General features: G+C 37.4%; 2 pseudogenes; one reads left to right on the top strand and one right to left on the bottom strand.

Moving 5' to 3' along the window:
- Positions 1 to 262: 262 nt before the first annotated feature.
- Positions 263 to 3,134, bottom strand: LOC120116734 (annotated as a pseudogene).
- Positions 3,135 to 5,562: 2,428 nt separating this feature from the next.
- On the top strand, positions 5,563 to 7,452 carry LOC120116739 (annotated as a pseudogene).
- Positions 7,453 to 7,698: the final 246 nt, after the last annotated feature.

The following is a 7,698-nucleotide window of genomic DNA, read 5'->3' as shown; positions in this document are numbered from 1 at the left end:
TAAAAGCCTCACTTGCCGGCCCACGATAGAAAAGTTCAGCTACATACATAACAGGAAAAGTATTGCAAACATGACCATATTGGCACCATGTGCAGGAAAGCCAAAAAGCTGAGGATATTTTAGAAGACAGATCAAAAGTACAATGAGAGGTTAAAATGCTACAGAAGTTGTTACTAGCCGCTACCACCTAATAGTTACTCTTTTTTTGTGTGTGTATATATAAATATATAAACTAGAAGCCGAAGTAGCGACCCTTGTTATGTCCCTTAAGCAGTCACGAGATGCGGACCCGATCGTGGAAGTCCACAAGAATACGTAACATACTTGACACCGTCTAAAAGCACAACAATAAAGATCCGAGAAAGAGATTTCGGTACAACCATGTCATCCATATCCCCATCACCAGCCTCTCTGGGATCAACAAGCACGGAAACTACCATAGAAGAAGCAGTTTTGTTACCTTGAAAATCTTGCTTTCCGGAATTTCTGCTAGCATTCTGCTGGGTTATGTTCAGATCAGAACTAGAGAGAGGTACAGGATGACCATGGAGAATCCTTCTGTTTCTTCCCTTGTTATGCACGGTAGCATTTTGATGTTGTTTGGAAGATTCATTGGTAACTGAGGAAGCTGGAACGATTGCTCCTGGGGCGGAGATGTCAAACTGGAATACTTCTGTGCACATGCCCGAACTCAACATTGGCCCTACAACAAAGGACAAGAAACTATCAAATTAGTAAATGAATATAGAGTTATAAACCAAGAATAGAGTTGGAAGCATTACGACTATAATTAATGTTGTTATAATCCTGCAACTTTTTAACCACGATGAAGAAATTAAGGGTTAATCATTAAGTGTGGGCTAGCTATAATATCTACTGAACCTTCCGGCTTACACACTTATGAACTGTATCCCAATATATGCTCCATTGAATCTCTGTGCAAATTTATTTTACTTCAAGTTTAAGGCAAGGAAGCTAAAAGTATAATGACAGACTTCAAACACCAGCAAAATGATATGGGAAACTAATTTTTAAATCCATGCTCTGTGAACCGATGAGCAATAAACCAGATCAAAGGTCAAATAGGTTAGACTTCTAATCATCAATCAAACGAATTGAAGTGAATGGCTTAACTGAAAAATAAATTAAATATTATTTCCAATTATTTAGTTAATTAAGTATTAAACATAGTAAATAGTTAAAACTAAGACTATTTGAATAGAAAAAAAAAATTCTACCCAGCACCCCAAAACCGTCAATTTCACAGAAAAATATAGCCAAAAGAAGAAAAGGATAGCATAGACAATTTTTGTGCCACAACCATATAATGATACCAATCCATACTACTAATCGCAGTAAAGCTACCTAACCTTAACACGAAACCAGTAAAGTAAACCAGCCAAATTACATCCAATTTTAGAACATTGACATCTAGAAAAGCACCCAATTTGCATACTAAAAAAAGGTAAGAGCAAAATAACTACCTGCCACTCCTTCCCGGAACCACTGTTGCATCTTACCATCGGCAGCAGTAGACTTGAAATGGTCTTTCAAAGCATCTGCAGAACCTGAAGAGAGAGCCATATGTCTTTCTGCATGATTACTATATTCGCGTGAATGCTTTCCTCCATGCTCCCTGGCATCAGGAATGACAAGTGCCGGAGGGAAATTCTTAGGGATGACCAAACCTGTCTCTTTATTCTTTCTTTCAGAAGCCTTATGAGAAGCCACAGCTTTCTCACTGGCTAGAACTGAATGAATAATAAGATTGCCATCAATTTTCACAAGCTTATCATTTCTCGGTACATACAAGGAAGCAGTGAGAGGCTCACTAGCATTTTGCACCCCGGTCTCTTTTTTCTCAACAGTGGGCTCTGAGCTTCTACCATTAACTCTATTGCTAATGTCAAAATTCCTACCATAATTAGACCCATTATGACTATCAACTCTCAAACTTTCCACCATGCACCTTGTAAAACCCATCTCCAACAAAACCAGACCCGACAGGTGTATTAACATATCTTAGGTTCAAAATTGGGACCAAACCACTGAAGAATAATATGAAAAACAACATTCCTAATAAACTAACACTAGCAACCTTCTTAGTTTTGCTGTCACCCTTTTAGGTTTAGAAGCCGGTTTCGATTGCTGCTGTGGTTTCAGCCTAGGGATAGGTACCAATGGCACTTGAGACCCTGGAGTCTTCATCATATACGGCGGAGCAAATGGCATCCAAGGGTATGCCATTGGTGGATACATTGGAATAGGCATTGGCTGTGGAGGGCACACTCCAGCAGCAGCAGCACTACCACCACCACCGGTACTTAATTTCTGTCTCAATGTAGCATTCTCCGCCATAAAATAAGCCATCTTATTATTCAAATCAGAAATCGTCGAATGCATTGTCCTAACCTTATCTTCCAGCTCTTCCACGTAATGCTTCTTCCGCTGCCTTGACAGCTGCGCACTCTCTCTGTTCCTCATGAGCCTCGCCCGCTTTTTCTCCTCCTCCTCGCTCAGAGCATTTGACTTATTATCAGAACTGGTGCTAGAATTGTTCACAGTCAGCAGCGAAGATTTGCTACACTTGACGGAATCAGCCTCTTCATGAACCATCTTCCTTTTAGACGCTCGCCTTTTACCCAATTCTTCAACATCAATCTTTTGATCGACATCGGTCCCGGAATCCGCCGACGCAACGTTCGTATCCCCGAAAACGGCCGAACCACAATTTTCAGAGCCTAAAGAAGAGACGGGAGAGTGTGAATTACAGGTCTGGCCGCAGCAACTATCAAATTCCGGGGAGGAAGAATTAAGGTACCCTTCCACGTAAGATTCGGGCGTAGCACCGGAAGAATCGGGCAAGATCACGTCCGGAAAGTACAATTCGTCCAAGTCGTCGAACGTAAGCTGGAAATCATGATTGTCGTCGAGAGGAAACCCTAGATCTGAGGACAGATACAACGGATCCATAGGAGGGATGACCAGCGATTCCAATTCGACGCTCAGTTGGGGTTCAACCGGCGCTTCCGCCATTGTATTTAGGAATCGGGTGGCGGAGGCTAACAGATCCTGCGGGTTTCAGAAGGAAGAACGAAGGATTCCGATCAATGAAAGACAGAAAGAGCAAGACTTTGTTGTGAGTTTTAGAATAAAGGAAAACCAGAGGTTTGGGTTTTAGTATTAAATGATGATCCTCTTTCTGGAAAGGTCCGAAGACTTTCCTTCTACGTTTGGGCTTTGCCACGTGGGCCTAATCAAACAACCCCTAAAAAAACCATTAAAATCTTAGATCTGATACATTTTGGATAATTCACGGACAGGGCATATGCGCTGGGTTCAAGTAATACCAGAGCTAAAAACATCACACATGTAAAGCTATGTCTTGTCCAAAATTACCACATAATGTTAATATAAAAATATCTCAAAATTGACGAGACAATTTTTTAGCGTGTCTGGTAGGTAATTATGATACTTTATTAAATCATCATTATAGACGTTGAATATTGTCCAAATCTGAATTAATATTTACTTTACCTCTTAAACTTAACGAAACTGAAAAAAATTTAAAAATTGCTTTGATTTTATATAGTTCTAATATCTAAACTTTTAGTTTACCATTTGATTTTAGTTTGATTTAAAAATATAATTTTATAATTTAATTTGATTTTAATTTTTTTGATATGAAAACCATTTTTTAAGTCAAATCAGATTAACAGAAACAAAAAGAAAATAATTGTCCAAAACAAATTTATTTTGAGTTTATTATAAGATAAACTTAAATAAATAAAATCTTAAAAGTAATAATATTTGTTATGAATTTAAACTTATATATTTCTACTCAATTTAACTTTTAAATTTTATTTCTTTGGACATTGAATTTAAAAATTAATAAACACTAAACAGTCAAAAATCATAAAATTGAATCGAAAATCGTGTTTTTTAAATCATTTGATTTCAATTTCAACCTTTTAAAGATAGTAAAATATGATTCAATTTCGATATACCTCTACTTATACACCCGCTTGTTAAAAGTTACAAAATAGTCATTTTATTTTTTTATATTTTAAAATCGTCATTTTCTGTTTAGAAATTAGCGGTCATTCGAGTTGAATGTTAATCTGCTTACTAGGGTATGATGAAATCTTATCTTAAAACTGTTTGAGTTGTCTTTTGTGCATCGAGTCTTTGTTTATATTATGTAATCGAGTTGAAATATAATATAGTCGATCTAATGTTTAAAAGGAATGACGATGTCAATGAAATTATTAAAATATGATTTTATTATATTTCAGTCAATTGGTTAATTTTTAACTCAAACGCCAATTTATTAATAGAAAATGATGAGTTTCAAATATGAATAGTTAAATAACAATTTTATAACCTTTAATAATTGCGATACTCAACAAAATAATACATTATAATTAAGAAATAATTTTCTAATTTTTTATAATCATAAGATTTAATAAATTAATATTTTACCATACCAAAATATTTTTTTTGGGAAATGGAGACCGGATCTTAAGCCCAGTGCATTAAAAATAATCTAACCCCAAAGATAAGATGAGGCAGTTGGCAATAGAATAGGAGGGAAAATCAAAGTCAAAAAAGCAAAGGAAGGCTCGAGCGAACCCTATATATATACACACCCACAACGGACGCATGAAACTCAAGAAACAACAAACACAGAGGGGAGTGGCGGTGAGGTCTTCAGGAAATACTATTTTCCGGCGACTGTTTGATTCTCTCCCGCTCCTGATGCTGTTCTTCCCTGGATGCCTTAATCAGTGTTCGGGGTCTCTCTTTCTCTCTCATTTCACTCAATTAAACGATTTAATCCAAGACCTTTCGATATTATAGATTATTTGTGATATTTTTTTAAATTTGTACAGAGCATTGCGGCGATTTATAATTGGAGGAGCGAGGGGCTGATTTACAGGTCTGATTTTATCTGGATTTATGTTTCAATTGTTTCCTCGCCCTTTTCCCCCCGTCTTTTGTTTCTAATTTGACTGGGTTTTTCCATCAATAGGGAAACGAAAAAGTTTCAGGTTTCAAGAAATATATAGATAAATGTCAATCTGGTATCTATCGGGTGTATGCAATTGAATCCTACACCACACAAATTCGAATAGTTACGTGCATAGATATATATTATCTATGTAAATTATGTATTTAGTCATCCAATTATTTTTATAGTTTTGTTTTGATAAGATTTTTTTCTTTTAAAATCATACTTAAATTTACTTTTTTGAACCGTTTTAATTATTTAACTATTTTTTCAATAAAATCATACTTAAACCTATGTTTTTGTTCCATTTTAATCAATCGTTTTAAAAATAAACATAACAAAACTTACACTTATAGGTTAATTATTTTTAATTATTTTTATTTTTATGATGATGATATGTAATATTATTTTATGGTGACACTCAATGTAAGCTAAGGTATGATTTTGAAAAATAAAATGTTGTTTAATAATTATTTATAGCGTTCGTCTTACATTGATCCCATTTTGGAAAACGAAAAGGAGATTGACATAGAAAAGGGTCTGAATTTGTAGATGCATGATGATTGGTCTCATACAAAAGACTAATAATCCTATCCGGGAATAGCTAGCTCTGAACTTGGTATGATTGACTGCCGTGTATGAGTTTCTTCAAAATGGCGGTAGGCGTTGGTCAACATCATGGATTCAAACCGTTCAGCCGATCTCAAAGATGCAGACTCCAGTCCTTCACCGAACTCGAGTACAACATTCTTGAAGTCGGCTACAAAGACCTTGCTCACTCTTTGAAACAAGTATTTGAAGTTGCAAATTTCCATCGTAGTTTCTCAACCCCCTGCCTTCCATTAACCACTAATGTGGAGGAAGGGTTGACACCTCCCAGGGTGAGATCATTGGGGGCCAAAGGGCCCCAAGAAACGGTGCTCTTGTTGTCGAGGTGGCCATGGCCATTGCCTCCGGCGAAGTACCTATTCCGGTGTCCAACGGGCTTGGTGGTGCCTACCTCTTACATAACCCGAGTGGTGAAACTATAGCCGTAGCAAAGCCCATTGATGAAGAGCCTCTGGGTTTGAATAACCCGAAAGGTTGTGCGGGATCGATGTTGGGACGGCCAGGAATAAAACGTTCCATTCGTGTAGGTGAAACCGGCATTCGTGAGTTGGCGGCTTATCTCCTTGACCATGGTGGGTTCGCCGTGTTCCTGCGACAGCTCTTGTGAAAATATCTCATGTGCATTTCATGTCAATGAAGCAACCGCTATCTCTGCCACACCTTATAAGATTGCCTCCCTACAAAATTTCGTCTCTCATGACTTTGATGCAGGGGAGTTAGGGCCTGCTGGTTTCTCAGTGGCTTCAGTTCATAGAATCGGGATATTTGACTTAAGAATCCTGAATCTAGACCGGCATGCTGGAAATATTCTTGTCAAGAAAAAGGGCCAACATGAAAATTATGCTGCCGGTGCAGCTGAGCTTGTGCCCATAGATCATGGTCTTTGCCTACCAGAGTGCCTTGATGATCCATACTTTGAATGGTTGCATTGGCCTCAAGCATTGATTCCTTTTTCCGAGTCAGAAACCGAGTACATTCTGAATCTCAATCCAAATAAAGACGCAGAGCTTTTGCGGATGGAGCTTCCGATGTTAAGGGAGTCCTCCATACGAGTCATGATCCTCTGCACCATTTTCTTGAAGCAAGCTGCCATTGCTGGCCTCTGTCTTGCGGACATAGGTGCAATGATGACTCGGGAATTTCGAGGCGATGAAGAAAAACCGAGCAAGCTAGAGACACTTTGCACAAAAGCTAAGGCAAATGTATTTATCCACACTTCAGAAGTTGAAGATGATATGGAAAATAACTACGATAAAGCTGAGGTTGACACTGGAATCTTCTATCGACAACGAAATTGAAGACATCTTCAATGAGGTTGCAGCAGATCTTCCCAAGCTCTTCCACCGCCCTTTGAATTCAGCTAAGCCGTCAAAAACTTTGAAACTTTCGTCTGTAAGATCGATGCCGGGATTGCACGGTAACAGTAGCTGCGGCGACAGCACGAGTTTCTCGGTGCAAAAGAATGACCAGGAGAGTGGAGATATGTATTTGGGGGATATGAGTGAAGCTGAATGGGGGGTGTTCCTGGAGAGTTTTGAGAAGCTTTTGCCTCGAGCATTTGAGGACTCCAACAGAAGGAAGTTGGGAACTTCTTGCAATTTCTGAACTATTTCTTAAAGGTAGTACAAAAGAGTACCCTAGTAACTAACATGTACAAATTATTGTACATTAAATTCATATTTGCTCTATTTATGAGTTGTAGTGTAGGAACATATAATCATGTATTGTATTTGTACGTGTAAATACATATGGTTAATTAGGGTACATATGGGTCGTAAAATAAAGTGATGGCCACACAGCCGTCCTTTTAACTTATTTGTTCTTTTCTCCCCTTTTGCATTGTTGTACTTATTTATTTTGCAATGCGGAAGCAAGGCATTTTATTTTTACTTGCATTTTATCGTATTTTATTTTATTATTTGGGTAAAATATGCAAATAATCTCTCAATTATACTACTCTTTTTGGTTGAATCCATCGACTCTTCATTATAGTTTTATTTTTTTAATCTATCGACTATAAAAAATTACAAAATATTCATCCGATTCTAAAAATGGTAAATTATACCCAAGGTCATTTA

The sequence above is a fragment of the Hibiscus syriacus genome, unplaced genomic scaffold, assembly GCF_006381635.1.
Source record: "Hibiscus syriacus cultivar Baekdansim isolate YM2019G1 unplaced genomic scaffold, ASM638163v2 tig00110303_pilon, whole genome shotgun sequence".
Classification (NCBI taxonomy): domain Eukaryota; kingdom Viridiplantae; phylum Streptophyta; class Magnoliopsida; order Malvales; family Malvaceae; genus Hibiscus; species Hibiscus syriacus.
This window is presented reverse-complemented; position numbering and strand designations above follow the sequence as displayed.